Raw genomic sequence first — 17,615 nt, 5'->3', positions numbered from 1 at the left:
CAGCTGGTAAAGGAGCAATGAGAAAGGAGCTCTGTGATGGGAATAGAGGAAGGACTGCTGCCCCACACAGAAACACCGAAAAGTGCCTTCCTCTCCCAACAGACAAATCTTGTTAAACTACCTTGAAGAACTCTCTGTGCAAGCACTTATCCTCTGACTGGAGCAGACAGACTTCAGGGAATGAGTTGTTACTCACTCTGTGTAATCAGCAGGTGCTATTAATGTCCAGAGGCAGGGGAAAAAAAGGATCCCATGCAATTATGCAGTGGGAGCCTTGTAATCATTTACAGGTCACCACCCCGAAGACTCTCCTCCTAATGAATCCAATGCACGCTGAGACATTCGCCTCGAACGCCAGAGGACACGGGATGGCAGTGGGAGCTGTGCCTTGCATTTCAATTCTTCCATAACTACTGGGAATCAAAGTGGGAGAAGCGCTGAGACTTTGATTTGCAATGCTCCAAATGAAGCCAGGATACCTGGGCACTTGGGCACAGGCTGGGTGGTCAGAGAATCTTCTGCTGCTCCACACTTGCCTTAGCCAGAGAAACCCAAAAATGCAGGATTAGGATAAAGTTTGCACACAGGAAATCTGGGGATCATATTTAAACCCCAGTTTTCCTCTCACCCTGCATTTCCTTCATTTATCTTTCTTTCCAGCTTGCCTTTATAATTTGACATCCCTTGAAACAAATGTTTGACAAAAAGGTACATTGTTTGGAAATAGAAAGATTGATAAACCATCAGACTTCTCTCCACACCTTATGGGCAGGAAGCTGAAGTCTGGGCACATTTTTCTGCCCTCTCAGTATAAATTTTAGATAGATTCTCTAGACTGATGAACTTTGAGGAACTACAATAAGATTTACTATCAAACAGTAACACCCATATTGGAGCACAGACCCCCAGCCCCACTCAAGAGGGGCACAGAGCCTGTCCCAGACATCTGCTGGCTCCTGCTCCACATCCTGTGGATCAGGATGAAGCTGGTCCTGCTCAAAGCCCTCTGACCAGAAGATGAGCATTCAGCCACCCCACCACGCTATCAGCACCCTTACTGTGGTGTTCTGGAACCTTGGGCACACACATTAATGGCTGGACTCAATCTTAGAGGGCTTTTTCAGCCTCAGTGGTTCTGTTCTCAAATCCCAAACCAGGTGCAGACCCCAAAGGCTGTCGCAGCAGAGCCCTGCCCTGCCTGTGCTGCTCTGGAGGTGCTGGAGCAGCCCTGCACAGCCACAGCCAGGCCCCGGCATCAATGAAATCAAACATCTCAAAAGTGGTTCAAGCAGAAATATTAAACATTACTAACTGCTTCTGGGGAATAATTTTATCAAACCCATTCAAAACAAGGTTCTTGCACAAGGATCAGCTTGATATGTTCTCATAAACGCAATATTCCCTACAAATCATTAACAAAGCTATTAAGATTCGATTTCCATCTAAGCAATTATTGCCAGCATATTTTTTTACATTTACTTTAAAAGACTCAATCCTATTTTCAATTCATTAAACTGTTCCTCGCGTTTACTGAATTTTACATCAGCTTAGAAGACTATTTGAATTAATAAGAATTACAGTAGAAGTAATTTAGAAATAAATTATTTGAAGTTCAAGCCACTGAAGCTTTTCACACCGGGATGCTGCTGCATTAAACCCGCCGATGGATGGCTGCAGAGCCCAGCACCTCGGTCTGGGCTGGCAGAGATCCCTCTGAACGAGCTTTTACCAGGTTAAAGACGGGCAGGAGCAGACGAGGACACGCTGAGCCCTCCACGGCTCGCAGCAGCCACAGCCCCTGGGCTTTGCCTCGGTGCTCTCCATCAAAGGGAGCCTGACTGGCCACGTCTGCTCTGCTGACCTGAGCCTGCTGCACCCCTCCACATTCCCCTCTGCTCCCAGGAAAGCTGCTTCCATGAGCAGCAGCAATTACAAACTCCAAATTAAATAAAAATGCAACACAAAGCAAGAACTCTTCAGACCCATCCTCGTTGTCAACACCTCGACAAGTTTCTCAGTAAATATTTACTGTCAGTGTATACGTATTTTGAGGAGCATTAAAGTACACAGCATGACAATATTTTGGAACAGAAAAGGACAGGCTGGGGAGGGGAGATGAAATTTATGGACTCAACAGGGAATCTCAGGAGCTAAGAGAAGCAAAGGAAAATCACTGTTGAGAACTGATGTTAAATCCCTGGCAACGCTTTGGAGGGCACAGCACAAGCAGATCCAATGGAAAGCCCCCAGCAGAATGATATGGGACAGATTTTCATCTGTCACATCTGAAGGGACTGTGACAGCACAGTGCCCATGTATCAGACCAAAGCTTCCTGCTGGGACCCCAACACAAGGGACAAATCCTCATCCAGACAGTCCAAGACTGGACTCGGAGCCTTGAAATTCTTGACTTGTTCTAGAAGGGACTGCTCCAGAGGGAGTGGAACAGGAACAGAAAGGAAGCCACTTTCTGGGGGAGTCTCTGGAGTGAGCTCCTGTCTAACACATGCACAGGTGTTAACAAGCAAGGGAAACACCCAAGTGTGCCAGGAGGAGGGAAAATCCAGTGTGTGCTTCCTTCATTACCCAAAGCAATTCTCCAGCCTCGTTTACTGACTCTTCCTTTGAAGGTGAAAAATGACACCTTGTTTTGTACTTACTGGAAGGGGGTGAGGAGGGGGACACAGTGCTTGAGGGACGCTTTGGCTGCAACCTGTACAATTAATTTTTGCACTTGTCTTCCTGCCTTAGACCACTGCAGTCTCTCCTCTCAGGGCTGCAGACAGACACAGATGAGTAAATTGTGTTTCAAACAAGTTCCCCTCAGCAGGACACAGCCTAGGGACCTTGGCTCATATTCAGCGGTCACATTTAAAATCAATTCTTTCTCCGCTTGTAGGACACTGGGCTAGAGGGAAGCGTCAGGGAGAGAAGAGGAAAGATTAAAAATACGTGCTGGGGAGCATGGCTTTTAAATTTCAATGGAATTTCTAACCACAGGTGCCCCAGCGTGAGCTGCAGCACTGCTGGCTCAGTCTGCAGGATCCCGACACAAATGCTTTCCAAGGAAGAAGGGTTTTCATTACACCTGAGCTGTGTCAGCCCGCAAACCTAAACAGAATTCCTCTTAATAGATTGAGTCAGAAGAAACAACTCACACAGATACACAAACTGTCCACGTGCTCAAGGAAAAAAGCGACACAAAGCTCCATCCCCAGAATTAACACAATTTGAATGTCAACATTCATCTATCAGTTTCAAGTAGCTAAAAGGAACGTGGTGGTTAGAGCAGAGAGACAAGTGGCTTTATAAACACAGAGCATCCACCTCCCCAGAAGCTTTGTCTCCTTAGTGTTCCTTCTCCTCCCCGAGCTGAGCAGCTCCTCTGCTCTCTTATCCACCACTGAGAGCTTCATCTCTCCCCTTTAACACAAACAGCACAGTCTGCTTTTCATCAGGGAACCAGAACCAGAGACTCTTGGGCATGGATCAGATACAGGAAAAAGGGGGGACCCAAATTTAACTAGCCTGCAGATCTGCTGCTAGGAGGGAGAGGAGAACTGCCAGGCAGTGCTGGGAGAAGCCACTGGAGCTCTGTGCATCCAGGCTCCAAGTCTTGAGAGACCCTTTTAAAGAGCTGCAGTTGTCACACTTGAACTTTGGAAAAGAACAGACAATCCACGCTGATTGTGCTGGCAGGGAAAGGCAATTGCTGCCGATGGAGTTAAGCTCATGGCATCTTTGCAAGGCCACCAGCTGCCCACGAAGCTCAGGGACACACATGTGGCCTCAGGTCAGCAGGGCAGGGCTGCAGTGGGGGGATCATCTGGTCAGAATGCAGCGCTCCTACAGCCCCCAAAGCCAGCCTGCATTCCCCGTGGTGTTCACAGCACACCTGGACACAGCTGTTCTCCCCACCCACCAAAGGTCACTGTGGGAGGCTGGGCTGAGGAAGGGCAGGAGGAGAGGCAGCTGCTGCTCCTTCCACTCCTGCACAGTCCCCAAGGGAAACCCCCCGAGACCACCGAGCCTGGAGCCAGACACGGCACCTCTGAGCAATTCTGCCAGTGTGGCCCTCACCCCGGAGGAAAATGTTGTTTTCCACCAAGATTCACAACTAACCTTTTGCAACTGCAACTTTCTCTTCTAATAAGATGTAATTACCAGTTTTGTGACCCTGAGTCAAGCCTCTCTGCGGTTTTGTGCATTCAAGTAGCTCTTATTCCCTCTTCAGCATGTTCTCCATGGCCAAAAACAGACTCAGCAACTCCAATTCCCAGGCAAAGAGCTCTTCAAAAAAAGTGATGGTGGCAAACAAATAGAATTCTAGAAAGATCTCCCTTTTGAGTTAGTTCTGTGCAGGTCTGTCAGCTGCAATTCAGCCCATGAAAATCCCTTGCTGAGCACAAGAGGAACAGGGACATTCCAGCAAGGTGCAGCTGAGCTGAACTGGGCAAAGCTTGCTCAGTGATGATGGGAATGGGGTATGGCAGCTCCACGTCTCCCTCTGAGGCAGAGATAACAGCAAATTGATGCTGTAACACTCACCTGGTATTTGGATTTTTACTTGCAGATCCAATGCATGTTTTCCTTTCTTTATGCCACAGCCAGGTTTAAGAGAATTACTCTAAGGAAGGGCACTGCTAACAGACAACTCTGCTGTGCCAGGTTTGGGGTCCCCTGGTGATGCTCAAAGCCCCAGTTTCCATTTAGGAGGGAAAAAAGGTGGAGCGGGAGCAATTAGCATTCACAGAAACCGTTCCCAAAATGTTGATTTCCTTGAGTTTCCCTGGCACAGTCTGCAGGGACAGAGCCGCTCCTGCCACCAGGATCTCACCCCTGTCACAGGCTGTGTCAGCCCCAGCAGTCCCAGGGACCTCCTTCCCCTCCTTCTCAGCACAGATTTTCTCGAGCGAGCACTTTCGGCGCCTTTCGCAGCGCCCGCTCCTCTCCCCGCTCGCAGTCACACTTCCCTGAATTACTCTCCACACTCAGAGAGAACGTGCAAGATGGTGCTAAAAATTACTTATTGTGAGGAGCAAGTTTACGCTATGAAACAGCCACTTCAGAGAAATATACGACAAATTCAAGCGAGTTGTGCACAGATATTAAATTTGTGGAGAAAAAAAATGCCATTGCCACCTTTATGGCTTTTCTGGCTTAAAGAGTAAGAATAAAAGATGACAATAGCTCCGAAATTACACTGGAGGCTGCACTGACTTTAAACATACTGAATATCTATGTGATGCAATGGCATCAGCAAAGTCTTTCCACTGGCTGAAACCAATATGGTACAGGAACAAAAATCCTGCGTTATGCCTAAATGGAAGTGTTTCTTTGGATCTTAAGAACAAAATTCTTTTTTTCTGCCACGAAAACCCCCGTGGCTGTGGCCAAGGCGCGTTTCAGACCGGAGCAGCTCCTTCACCCTGCCCTCCCCTCACACTCCTGCCGCCGCCAATGGCCCCGTCTGCGCAGATTTATGATCTGTCACCTGGGCTGGGATTAGATGTCACCCTTGTCTTTCTATTACCCAGATATTGATAGATCAAACTGCCTGGCCATACGTCGCCTGTCCCTTCAAAGGTTAGCACCGGGGATCAATATCCATCTGCTCTGGCACCGACCAGAGGGGACAAACGCAGCCGGGAGCGCGGCGAGGGAGAATCCGCAACGGCAGCTCGGCTGCTGCTCCGCACACCTCGGGCTTTATTCCACATTTCCAGTATGCTCCTGAGAAACAGAAGCAGCTGCTCTCTTGCTGTTTCCAGCAGCTGATGGTCCATTGCCTAGGCAGTAAAAGGTCACTTACTAAAGACTGTCCTTCTCCCATAAGGTCAGAGGTTTACCCAAGCGTGCCCCGAGGACACCGGCGTGAGCGGCTCCTCGGCTGCGCCAGGGACACAGGAGGATCTGAGAGGGGGAGGCTGCTGAGGACTCTGAGGGGGCTCTTGGAGGACACTGAGGGACAAAAGCGAGGAAGAGCAACAGGGGAAGAAGGGGCAAAGCTGTGAGTGACCCCTCAGCAGAAAGAGTCAGGTGCCTTCCCTCTCAGCCATCGCTGGCAGCCAACACACACCAAGGACACCACCTGAAATGCACCACTGCCATGCCCCAGCACTGCCTGGCAGCTGCATCACCAAGGGAGAAGGTTTGACAACACGAGACAGTCCCAGCAGGCTGTTGCCTCCATTCAGGGTGTTTAAATAACACTCAGTTAGCATCAACACACGTTTATTATTAATGGAGTCCTAATACAGAATTCTTATCTGCATTTATCTTCCAGCTACATTGCTACCAAGGACACCAACAGCCCAGATCCAAGGAAGGAGACTTTGATTAAACCTGAGTTTCAAACACAGGTGGAATTTCCTTCCCCTGCCTTGACTTACTCCACGGGGAGCTAAACCTTGATGAGGAGCATAAGAGGAGGAAGCACAGATCAAATATTCAGTTTTCACAATCAAAGAGCATGTTCTGTGCATTTCCCTGACCAGAACAACACCTGCTGCCTCACACTCCTTTCTGTCTCTGCCACGGGGGTAAAGCTGCAGCAGACCCTGCCAAAACCTGAGCGCAGGAGGAGAGAATTTACATGTTTGCAGGTTTGTCACCGTCATTGTCACCTCTGCTTTTGCCCTGTGGTGGCCAGCAGCTGCCACCTGCCTCGCACCGGGCAGGGCACTGCTCACACCTGAGCTGGCACGTGGGGCTGCGGAGGGAGCTCCCCATCTGCTCTCTGCCCACCTTCCCCAAGCACAGATCCCTGATCTGAGCACAGATCCCTGATCCGAGCACAAATCCCTGCTCCCAGCAGAGATCCCTGATCCGAGCACAGATCCCAGCTCCCAGCACAGATCCCAGCTCCCAGCACAGATCCCTGCTCCCAGCGCTGATCCCAGCACAGATCCCTGCTCCCAGCAGAGATCCCAGCTCCCAGCACAGATCCCTGATCCGAGCACAGATCCCTGCTCCCAGCAGAGATCCCTGCTCCCAGCACAGATCCCAGCTCCCAGCAGAGATCCCTGCTCCCAGCACAGATCCCAGCTCCCAGCACAGATCCCTGCTCCCAGCACAGATCCCTGCTCCCAGCGCTGATCCCAGCACAGATCCCTGCTCCCAGCAGAGATCCCAGCTCCCAGCAGAGATCCCAGCTCCCAGCACAGATCCCTGATCCGAGCACAGATCCCAGCTCCCAGCACAGATCCCAGCTCCCAGCACAGATCCCAGCTCCCAGCACAGATCCCTGATCCGAGCACAGATCCCAGCTCCCAGCACAGATCCCAGCTCCCAGCACAGATCCCAGCTCCCAGCACAGATCCCTGATCCGAGCACAGATCCCAGCTCCCAGCACAGATCCCAGCTCCCAGCACAGATCCCTGCTCCCAGCAGAGATCCCTGCTCCCAGCACAGATCCCTGATCCGAGAACAGATCCCAGCTCCCAGCACAGATCCCAGCTCCCAGCACAGATCCCTGATCCGAGCACAGATCCCTGCTCCCAGCACAGATCCCAGCTCCCAGCACAGATCCCTGCTCTGGGGCTGGACAGGGACACAGGGGAACGTCCAGCCCTCGGCACTGTCCGGCAGCAGGGTGCCCTTCCAGGGACCCCACCATTCCAGCCCCTCAGCTCAGACCCTCTCTGTCCCCCAAGCCTCTGGGATGATGCCAATGCTAGTAAGGTCTGCCCTGGCACAAACTCAATTTCTGGAGTCGCTGGCACCTGCCCCAGGCACTCCCCAGAACAGCGATTCCCATTACTCAGAGCGACAGGGCTCCCAGGAACAAGGAATCCTGTTTCAACTCAGATGATGGGTTTCATTTTACTCTAATGAGCAGATATGTCTTATATCCATACCTGTAACCCATTTCTTGCAGATTTTTTTCACATCCTTTCTATTTTTTACTGTCAGTAGCATCTGTCACAACGTGCAACTTAATAATCTCTTTTAAACCCAAGAAATCTGTATTTCCATAAAGCACCCACAAAGAATTCTGATCAACATCAGCCTGGACTCTTCCCTGTAAAAAGGACCTCCTTTCAACTGCCTGCATATTTGAGTCTGAAATCTTTACCTCACCACCAAAATAAACAAGAAATAAATGGCAAAATTAATAACAAATGCACAAACCTGTAGGAAATGTCCTCAAAGCAAAGGACCAACAAGGAATACAAGGGAATACTGTGGGGTTTTTGGGTATCCTGGCCCGTTCCCACCCTTTGGCTCAGCATGCAGCCAGCCTTAAATCCCAGCACTGTCCTTGCCCTGCCACACATGGGAGCGACTCTGCCAGCCTTTGACAAAACACCTGCCCAGCTGTTTTCCCAAAACTGGGGTGCACAAGCAGAAGAGGAAACATTTACCAGCTGGAATGACCAGGAGCTTGCACACAGCAGTGACCCATATTTGCTACCAGCCCACCAAACACTGCACGCTCCAGGATGAGCCCTCCTCCACAGACCAGGCTGAGTTTCTTTTGCCCTTTGAAGTCAATTCCCAGTTTGCCATCAGGGGAGGAAAGCTGATTTTGCTTTCCACGAGTTGCCAGCCTTTGGAGTGGCTTTGCCCACAGGTGTTATCTGTCCAGCCCTCATCTCCCTGGGCGGGAGTGCAGATGGGAATGCCACAGTCAGGATTTTGGAGCCCTCTGTGCCCTTCTCCCTGCACACCAGCGCCTGTAGGGACTCCACGCCACGAGGAAAGGCACTGTCTTTAGGGATCTTTCCCTTCACTTTCTTCTTAGTCAAGTATGTCCCCCCTTTCCATTTTTATAGAGATGGCAGACAAGATCTTTCCTCAAAGAACAATAGACCCCCGCCAGCAACAGACACTCCCCCACAAAACAGGTGAAAGAATCTCAGCACATTACCATCAAAGTGAGGACTGCTTCCAATTTCTGCTTCCCAGGAAGGATAAAAAGGTATAAGAGAAGCCTTTAGTCTAGATCCCAGATCAGACATTATGATGAATGCTCACCTAAAGGGCAACATATTTGTAAGTTTTAAGTCTCTTGCAACATCAACTGTCCTGATTCATCCCCACGATAAAGGCAGCTCTGAGAGCTATTTTACCATATTTATTATTTTACAGAGGAGGAAGAAAAAATGTGGAATCAGCCCTCAATCTGCCACCCGTTGGATTTATAAATGTTAGTATAGGACCAGTGCTAATATCTTTAAACATTAATCTCCTCACTGCAGATCCTGCACGTCCCCCTTCAGCCTCCGCCCCGTGGCTCATCCAGGCTTGGGGAAATAAAATGCATTTTGGTATTTTTTCCCCTTCATCTACGGGATTTGTTTTGACTAAACCCATGAAAAGAAGAGAAAGGGCAGATGCTCCTGAACACATTCCTGCCTGCTGTCAGTGCCTTGCCAGCTGAGTGGAAGGCACAAAGCTCTGCTCCAGTGTTTATTTTTAAAGATGCAGCTTGCCTGATCCACGCTCATTCCTCAAGCCTTGTTTTCAATAGAGGCTCTGTTTTCTTTGCTGGCTGCCAGGACAAAGGCAGAGCTGGGAGGAAGGGAAGAGAAACCGTGTTGTGCACATGAAAATAAACCCTTGGCTTTATAAACCGCATTAGCCCAATGCTTCTCACTGCCTCTGCAGGTGCAGCAACAGGACTGTAAAGCATATGACCCAAAAAATACAGTCATGATGGGAGAGAAAACAAGTCTGGATATGGTCCTCATCCCACCTTCCTCAAATCTGCACCCAAACCCCCTCAGATGCCCACCCCATCCCACAGCAGGCACACCGAGCCCAGCACTCCTCCCTCAGCAAGCTCTTTGTAAATTTTATCACTTATTTCTTAAAGTTGCAATTGCCTTTAAAATTAGATTGTATTTAGTTCTTAATTAAATCGTCATCGTTCTACAAAACCCCACAGGCTCTGAGGTTTAGATTGTCATTTTAAACAAAAGTAAAATGGTAAATGCCTTTTCCATCCAACACCATTAGGTATAATTAAGCAATGGGTAAAGCATACATCGTGCTATAAATGTCATTTAGTTTTACAGTGAAACTCATCAACATTTATCAAAACACTGCCTCGAGAAAGAACGAGACAGCTCCAGAGAGTGACTTCCATTCGCTGCTGCCTTTGAAGCGTCTGCTCCGAGGAAGAGCTGCAGCAAGAAGAGCCTTCCCATTACATATTTTTATCTTTTGGGCTGAAATGTTCATTTTCTGCCACGTTCCCATATGTGGCAGGTTGGGTGGTGTGTAGCCATCGTGCACCAGTGTTTGGGAAGGGTGTCCTGGAGAGCCCAAAGGCAGAGGTGGGACGAGTAAGCTCAGGTAGAACAGAGCCCAAGGTAACACCGAAACCCGTGGCCACGGGAATTTATGGTGGGGACAGGATGGAGCCACCTCTCCTCCCGGGGACAGTGTCTCTGTCACAGCCCCGCGGGGCACTGGCTGCCCAGCAGGCTCACAGCTGTGCCCCCAGCCTGGAGCACAGCGTTCTGCAGGTTGGAAGGCTGAGATAAATGGCATCTCGCTCCTGCTTTCAGGTGAGGCTTCCCTGAGCCGCCACCAAAGGGACGTGAACTGTAAAGAAAGACAAACACCAGCAACGCACAGCGCCAGGCAGCGCCGTGCTGCTTCTATTTTAGAATCTCTACATTTCTTGTGTTCTCCCGAGGAGCATTGAAACAGTCAAACTGAGCCCATTTAGAAGCAATTTTCAATTTACTGCTCCTCCTTGATACCCACACGGCACACATCAGCAGGCAGCGGCTCCATCCACAGGGATCCGGGCACCCGGTTCCCTGCGCCGAGCCCGACGCCGCAGCTCCAGGCACCAGTCAGAAAAACAGATTTGAAACTGATGTTTCATCATTACCCGTCATTAAAAAATTATGCTGTTGTACAAGCTCAGAAGTAGCAAGGAGTGAACGCTGAATGGCTCTGCGAGTGTTATCAATCCTCCCTCGCCGGTGTGGTGCAGAGGGCTGTTTTTGGGTGGTGAGGTTCTCTCCTCCTCCTTTCTCTTCCTCCTCCTCTCCCCACTGCCTGAGCCCCGGCACACAGCGGCATCTCCTGCGCGGTGTTGGCAAGGCAACGGAGCGGGGGCTGTGGGGAGTGGGGGGCTTTGGGGACCCCAGGGTGAGTGGGGGGCTTTGGGGAGCAGGGGTCTTTGGGGACCCAGGGCTCTGGGGAGCCTGGGGTGAGCGGGGGGCTTTTGGGGACCCGGGGTCTTTGGGGACCCGGGGCTCTGGGGAGGGCTGCACAGCCTGCAGTGCCCCCAGCACCGCTCCTGGAGCCCCCCAGGCACTCCTGGCAGGGCTGGGCGATGCTGCTGGCACCCGCAGGGCACCGGGACCATTCGGAGCCCTGCAGCCCCCTGAGAACCACACACCCCGGGCTACCACTGCCCACCCCGGGCTACCAATGCATGCCCCAGGCTACCACTCCCCACCCCGGGCTACCACTGCCCACCCCGGGCTACCACTGCCCACCCCGGGCTACCAATGCACACCCCGGGCTACCACTGCCCACCCCGGGCTACCAATCCACACCCCGGGCTAACAATGCCCTCCCTGGGCTACCAATGCACACCCCGGGCTACCACTGCCCACCCCAGGCTACCACTGCACACCCCGGGCTACCAATGCCCACCCCGGGCTACCAATCCAAACCCCGGGCTAACAATGCCCTCCCTGGGCTACCACTGCCCACCTTGGGCTACCGCAGGGTCTGGCTGCAATCCCCACCCCAAGCCTGGCTTGCGAGTTATCCCCCCCTGCCCCTGCAGGGAACCATTTCCATGGGACATGTGCTGGGGACAGCAGTGGCCACAAGGCAGAGTGACACCAGACCTGAGAGAGCCACGCAGTGCTTGCCATCTTATGGAAAACCCCCCAAAATCCGCGAAAATACACAAGAAACTCATTCTTCCCCAATTTCTGTTTTCCCTCCTTGTTCTCAAGCAAGTATTTTCCATCTCTCGTTCTCTCTCTCACCCGTGGGAAGCCTGCACTGGGATGTCCTTAAGAGCAGGAGGACACACTTTGTGCCGCTCCTCTAACACGTTTCCAAGCTCAGATACAAATGAATTTTGGTCAGCACACACCTGTGCTCCCTCCAGAAGCCCTCCCCCTACTCACAGGCACTGTCAGAACTACCAGCAGGAAAAAAACTCCTTATCTCCAGCCCACCACAGCACCCTGGAGAAGGGAATATGGATTTACAGGTGGAGTAAGCAGTATAGCCAGGGATTTTGGAAATGGAGACTACATCCAGCATCAATCCTCCAGGTCACCTTGTTTGAAAACTGCAAATACAGACAGGCCACCCCACCAAAAATCCGTCTTCTTAACTGCTTGAAACAAAATTTAAAATGCATGTATGCAGTGTTCCTCTCTGCTCGCTATTCTGAGCTTCTCCTTTGGCCTTATGATAAAAGAATGCAGGAAATTATAGCCAACCTTCCCCCAGCCCGGAAAAGGGAATTAATTACTGCAAGCACAAAGTCAGCGCTCTTCCAATAAACCAATGCAATCCATCCAGGCACTGAAAAGCAAGGAAAACATCCTGGGGGCTCGATACCTTGCTAGCCATTCACAGCATGCACCGCCGTGATATTGCAGAACAGCTGTGCCTGGGACTATCACAAAGCCAACATTATCTCTGCCATTATTAGAATTAAATAAAGCCTCTCCTGCTCGATGTGCCCGGGATTACAAAGCACCTCAAACCCCTGCAGGCCCTCGCCACGCCTGCCCCTTGGCAGCTCTGCCTCTTTTAGCCAGGGTTAGGTGGACTGCAGTGACCAGTGACAAAGTTCTCGATGTGCCAAGCTGCCACCGTCCCTCAGTGCCACCCTCGGTGCTGCACAGCTCCTCTGGAACATCCTGAGCAGCCCAGTGTGGGGCTGGGGGGTCACTGCTCACCTCCCAGCACCACTGCTCTTCCTGTCCCCCTGGGCACAAACCTGGGCAATACGGGGAGCCCCCAGAAAAATCCGGTACACCGCTTTTTGCTGCAATTTCGGGCAAAGCTCTCGTGCCCACGGGGAGCAGCTGGGCAGCGCAGGGCTGGTGACTCCCCAGGTGCTCGGGCACCCAGCACGAAGCTGGCACGGAGCAGGGCTGCAGGTGGAACCCGGCAGAGCAGCCCATCACACCCCAACAACCTTCCTTCTCTCCATTGTACACACAGGGAGTGCATTTCAAATAAAAACACACTCCAACCATCAAAGCCAGGCAGGCTCCAACCCTCCTGCTGCCATGTCACAGGAGACATGAGACCTTTTACAGATGTTGCCAACAGCAGCTGAAAATCTACCAGACATTTGCTTAGCATTTCTTGAAAGAACAGTTTCAATTAGACACATTCTTCATAGTTCTCTTCTCAAACCCCAACAGTTTGAAGAGATCTGCTTGTTTTTTGGCAAGTTTTCATGAACTGTAAGCCTGGCCCCCTCGCACTCAGCACATCAAGGGTAGGATATTTAAAACAAGGCTCATTTTCAATGGAAATGCTCCACAATAAATAACTCAGCAGTGCTGTTGTGAAAATTTCAGATTTCAGCAGTTGACTTTTAATCAGGAGCTGCATTTGCACCTGAGAACAAGAGAAATCCTCCCTTTAATTAGTTGCATTTAAAACCACTTTATAAAACCTGCTCTAACTCAGAGCACAGTCTGTCCAGAACACCCCAGCAACCGCGACCTTCCAGTAAATGCTGCTCTCACCAAACTGGATGACACACCACATTTTGGAGCTACAAATGAAGGACAATTCCTCATGGGTATTTTTCTAGCAAGGCACTGAAATGACAGTCTGGTTCAGGCTGGCTTTTAAAAGTGGTTTATAAATGCTAAAAGGGTTTTTGCTGAGGGGCCACTTGAGCAGATCCTGTAGTGAAGGTGCTTTTGGGCTGGGGATTATTTTTTTTGCCGAACCTGCCAGGGCTGTGTGTTACTGAGAGGTTTGCAGGCAGGCAGCCACTCTGGAGCAGGGGTGTCATCAGTCACTGGAGTCAGCACTCGCTGGGTTCTGCCTCCAAAGTGACACCAACACCTCGCCCAGGCCTGAGCCCCAGCATCCTCCGTGCAAGCAGCACTCCTCCCTCAGCTCACCTCCTCAGGCTGTGCCTTGGAACCATCACCCCGGGATAACCATCCTGTGAATGGAATGTATTAAGCTCAGCTGATGAGATAAAACACTCAAGTTTTGTGGAAAAATGCTTTGACACAGACACCATATGCTCAACACCCACAATGAGGCAGGTGACTTCAACCTGCAAAATTTCCTTTTCCTACTGCCTGTACTTAATTTGGGAGCAGCTCATCCTGCTCTCATACCCTGAACACAGGGATCTAAGCAGTGTGTGTAGGAATGGATCGTGGAGCACAACAGGTTCTTCTCCAGCTGGGGCCGAATCCTCGCTGTGGACACCCCACGGCAGCCACGCAGGGTGATGAACGGCTGTGAAGTCTGGGCTGCTCATGAGAACAAAACAAGCCATCTTGAATCTGAAGGTTTTATGGGTATGCTGTTTCATGTAATTTTCCAAAAAACCGAATTACATTCTGCTCATTAGCAAACACCGCTGCACAAAGCGGAGGGCTCTGCAAGAGGATTACACGCGGGGACAGCGGATAACGACTCCAGTCAAATTCTATTTTAATGTGCCCAAAGAAACAATAGCGCAATCAAACGGGGGGAGGGAGTCAGAAAAGAAGGAAATTCATCTGCCGTACTCTTCCTTTCCACCCGAAATGCAATACAAGGAATTAAACTTGTCACTCTCCACTGCAAACCGCACGACGGAGTGGAACCACGTGCGGCTGCCTCTGGCATCAGCGAGCCCAGGAATCTGTCCTTGTACTGCCAGCCAGAACGGTTGGGAGTGCTGGCCTGCAGGATGGGAAGCACTGGCTCCATGAACCTTGCACCAGCTGTTTTCCCTAGGAAAATTGCAGGTTTGCAATCATCTACCCTGAACTGGCAGAGCCTTGTGGAGACACGAGGACACACAGCACTATTACAGGCACTGTACTGGTGCCATGCCTCAGACTGAGTCACAATCCACACTGTACCTGCTGTCTTACTCAGAAGCCCAGGGACAAGTGTTTCACTCAGGATCAGAGGCTTTTTGTTTGTCTTTTAAACAAACTCCAGCAAAATGTTCTCTAATAGTTACCCACACAGACACGAACAGCCCGACTGAGCAGCTTCGGCAATAACTCACCGCAGAAGCCAAAGTGCTTCTTATTCAAACTTCACTTCTTATTTGCAACCCACCAAGCTCTAGAGGAAGCATTCAAAATAAGGAAGCTTTGGAACCCTCCAATACAAATCCCAGATTTGTAAATAAATGGGAGCTCAGCCACGAGGATGGCCATCTGCCTACATGACACGGTGCCCGTCACCAGCACGAGCCCACACCCACCATCCCACTGCTGCTCCCAAAACCAGCTGGGCAGACACCTTCGTGAACAACAAGCTCAGAGCAGCTCCTCCATCCCCTGCCACCCCACGGCTACCGAGGATGGTGCTGGTGCCAAAGAAGCAAAACCTTCTGAAGCAGCAGGCGAGTGTTTTGCTATGCTGAGACTCGCTCAGCTGAGAGCCCCACTTGCAGCACTTTTCTGGTCAAAAAAGGCTCAATTGCACCTCATCCCCATTGCCAGAAATCATTAATGGTGAAACCCAAAGACCTGCAGCTTCTCAGCCCTCTTCCCTTGCTGCCACCGCTCCTGGCCGGAGCCTGGTCACACTGCCAGAGCCGGAGGGAACAGGGAATGTTCCCAATGGTGATCCCAATTAACAAGCCCACAGCTATTCACGTTCAAAGGCTTCGCAGCTTCCATTGAACGTTTCCCTTTTGTCTTCCCGTCCCTTCCCAAAGCGAGGGCTCATTACTGCTGCAGCCCCGGCTGTAATTGCTTGGGAATGCGGCTCTCGGCACAATACCCCAGAGAAGCTGCTTTATGAGGCTCCTCATGCTACTGAAGAATGCCATGAAAACCCCAATCCCAGATGTCTGGCTCTGAACCAGGGAACTTGGCCGGCCTGCCGAGATTTCCATCGTGCTGCTGCAGCAGCATGGTGCTTATGTAAGGGCGGCACTGACAAAGGGACACTGTGGAACAGAGACTGCCCTGGGCTCCCCGGGCACAAGCTCCGGGTCTTGGCAGCACCTTTCACCTTCCGTGCCCTGCACAGGACCTAGAAAGGAATTCAGCACCTGCACCTAAGTTTTGCCCAAGTGAAACCTCGAAGGCACCTTCTGCCCATGGGGAATGAGCAGTCAGAGCATCTTCAAAGAGCAGGGTCAAGAAAGACCCTGCTGCCTGCCAGGGTAGTGGCCAGATGTGCCAAACTCAGGGCAATTTGGGCAGTGTGGATGCTCAGAGTCATGGGACAGCCTGTCAGCTGTTCCTCACAGGGGACCAACACATTACAGCAAGGAAAAACACCTTATGGGTGAGCTCTTCAGCAGCACAGAGGTAAAGTGACAACAATCTTCTTGGAACAGGGAAACAGGTCAGGAACAGCCTCACAAGTGTGGCAAGAGAATTACTTGTGCACGAACACCCCCCAGTAATGGGCAACCAAATGACACAGTGGAATTATCCACGTTAACAGCTCTCACGTGGCTTAGAGCACTTAGAGCAGGGTTTGGACCAAAGCCACATGTTCCAGTTTCTGCCTGAACTGGAAGGGATGACCAAGGGCAATGGGAGGCAGTGCCACCAGAAAAGCACTGATTTCTCTGCAGCAAATTGTCAGCCGGTAAGAATCCTGCTCCTGCCAGGGCAGCCGTAGATGGACTGTGTCATCCACCCAGCAGAAGACAGGAGAGTGCTGCCACAGAAACTGCACTACCCAGGGTGTCTGCAGCCACAGCACGTCAGTGCCAGAGCACTCTAGGAACACAAAATAAACACAGTGATGCCTCTCAGAGAGACTGCCAAGCTCAGAAAGCCAGACCTCCATGCAGCACCAGGAGCTTCCTCAGCATCCCCCAGTATGCTTTGGCACACCTGGACACACAGAACTGCTGTCCATCATTAAGGAAATGATTTTTCTGATTTCAGCCCATCTTCTGCTGCCATTATTTTTGTCACTAAACACAACCCACGTAAGATGTGCTGATGCATCACAGGTACTGTGTGCTACCTGCAATGCACACGGGGCTCTCCCAACCATCACTTCCAAGCCCCAAAATGCACTTCCTCAGCAGCAGAGGAGGGAAAGCAGCTCCCCTGGCTCAGGGGGCAAAGCCAACTTTCCCAAACCACCCTCACTGTCTCACCAGTCAGAAGCACTGCAACCCTGCCAAGGACAGGGGAAAAGGAGAAAGTAGAATTGACTGGGAAAAGGACGTAGGGAAAATCCTTAGCCAGAGGCTCCAGACCACAGGAAATGAAGGTCTTTACTCATTGTAGACAATGCTGTATTTTCCTTGTTTGTCAGCTCGAGTCCTGCCACCACATCCCTCCTTCCCCTGGGGGTTACAGAGGGAAGGTTTTCTGCGAGTGACACCCATGGCGTTTGACAGATTGTCCTTCTGCAAGGGGGAAATGGAGGATCGGGTTGTTAAAAGCATCAGCCCGCTTATCAATCTACGAGCAGCATCTTTAAAGGTCACAAGT

General features: G+C 51.1%; 1 protein-coding gene across 16 annotated transcripts in view; it reads right to left on the bottom strand.

The window, feature by feature from the left end:
- CADM1 (cell adhesion molecule 1) overlaps positions 1–17,615 on the bottom strand; it is a 132,893-nt gene that overhangs the window by 44,504 nt on the left and 70,774 nt on the right. The window lies entirely within an intron of this gene.

Source organism: Lonchura striata, chromosome 24, assembly GCF_050655825.1.
Source record: "Lonchura striata isolate lonStrDom1 chromosome 24, ASM5065582v1, whole genome shotgun sequence".
NCBI classification, from domain to species: domain Eukaryota; kingdom Metazoa; phylum Chordata; class Aves; order Passeriformes; family Estrildidae; genus Lonchura; species Lonchura striata.
Note: the sequence above shows the minus strand (reverse complement) of the source record. Positions and strands in the feature narration are given on the sequence as shown.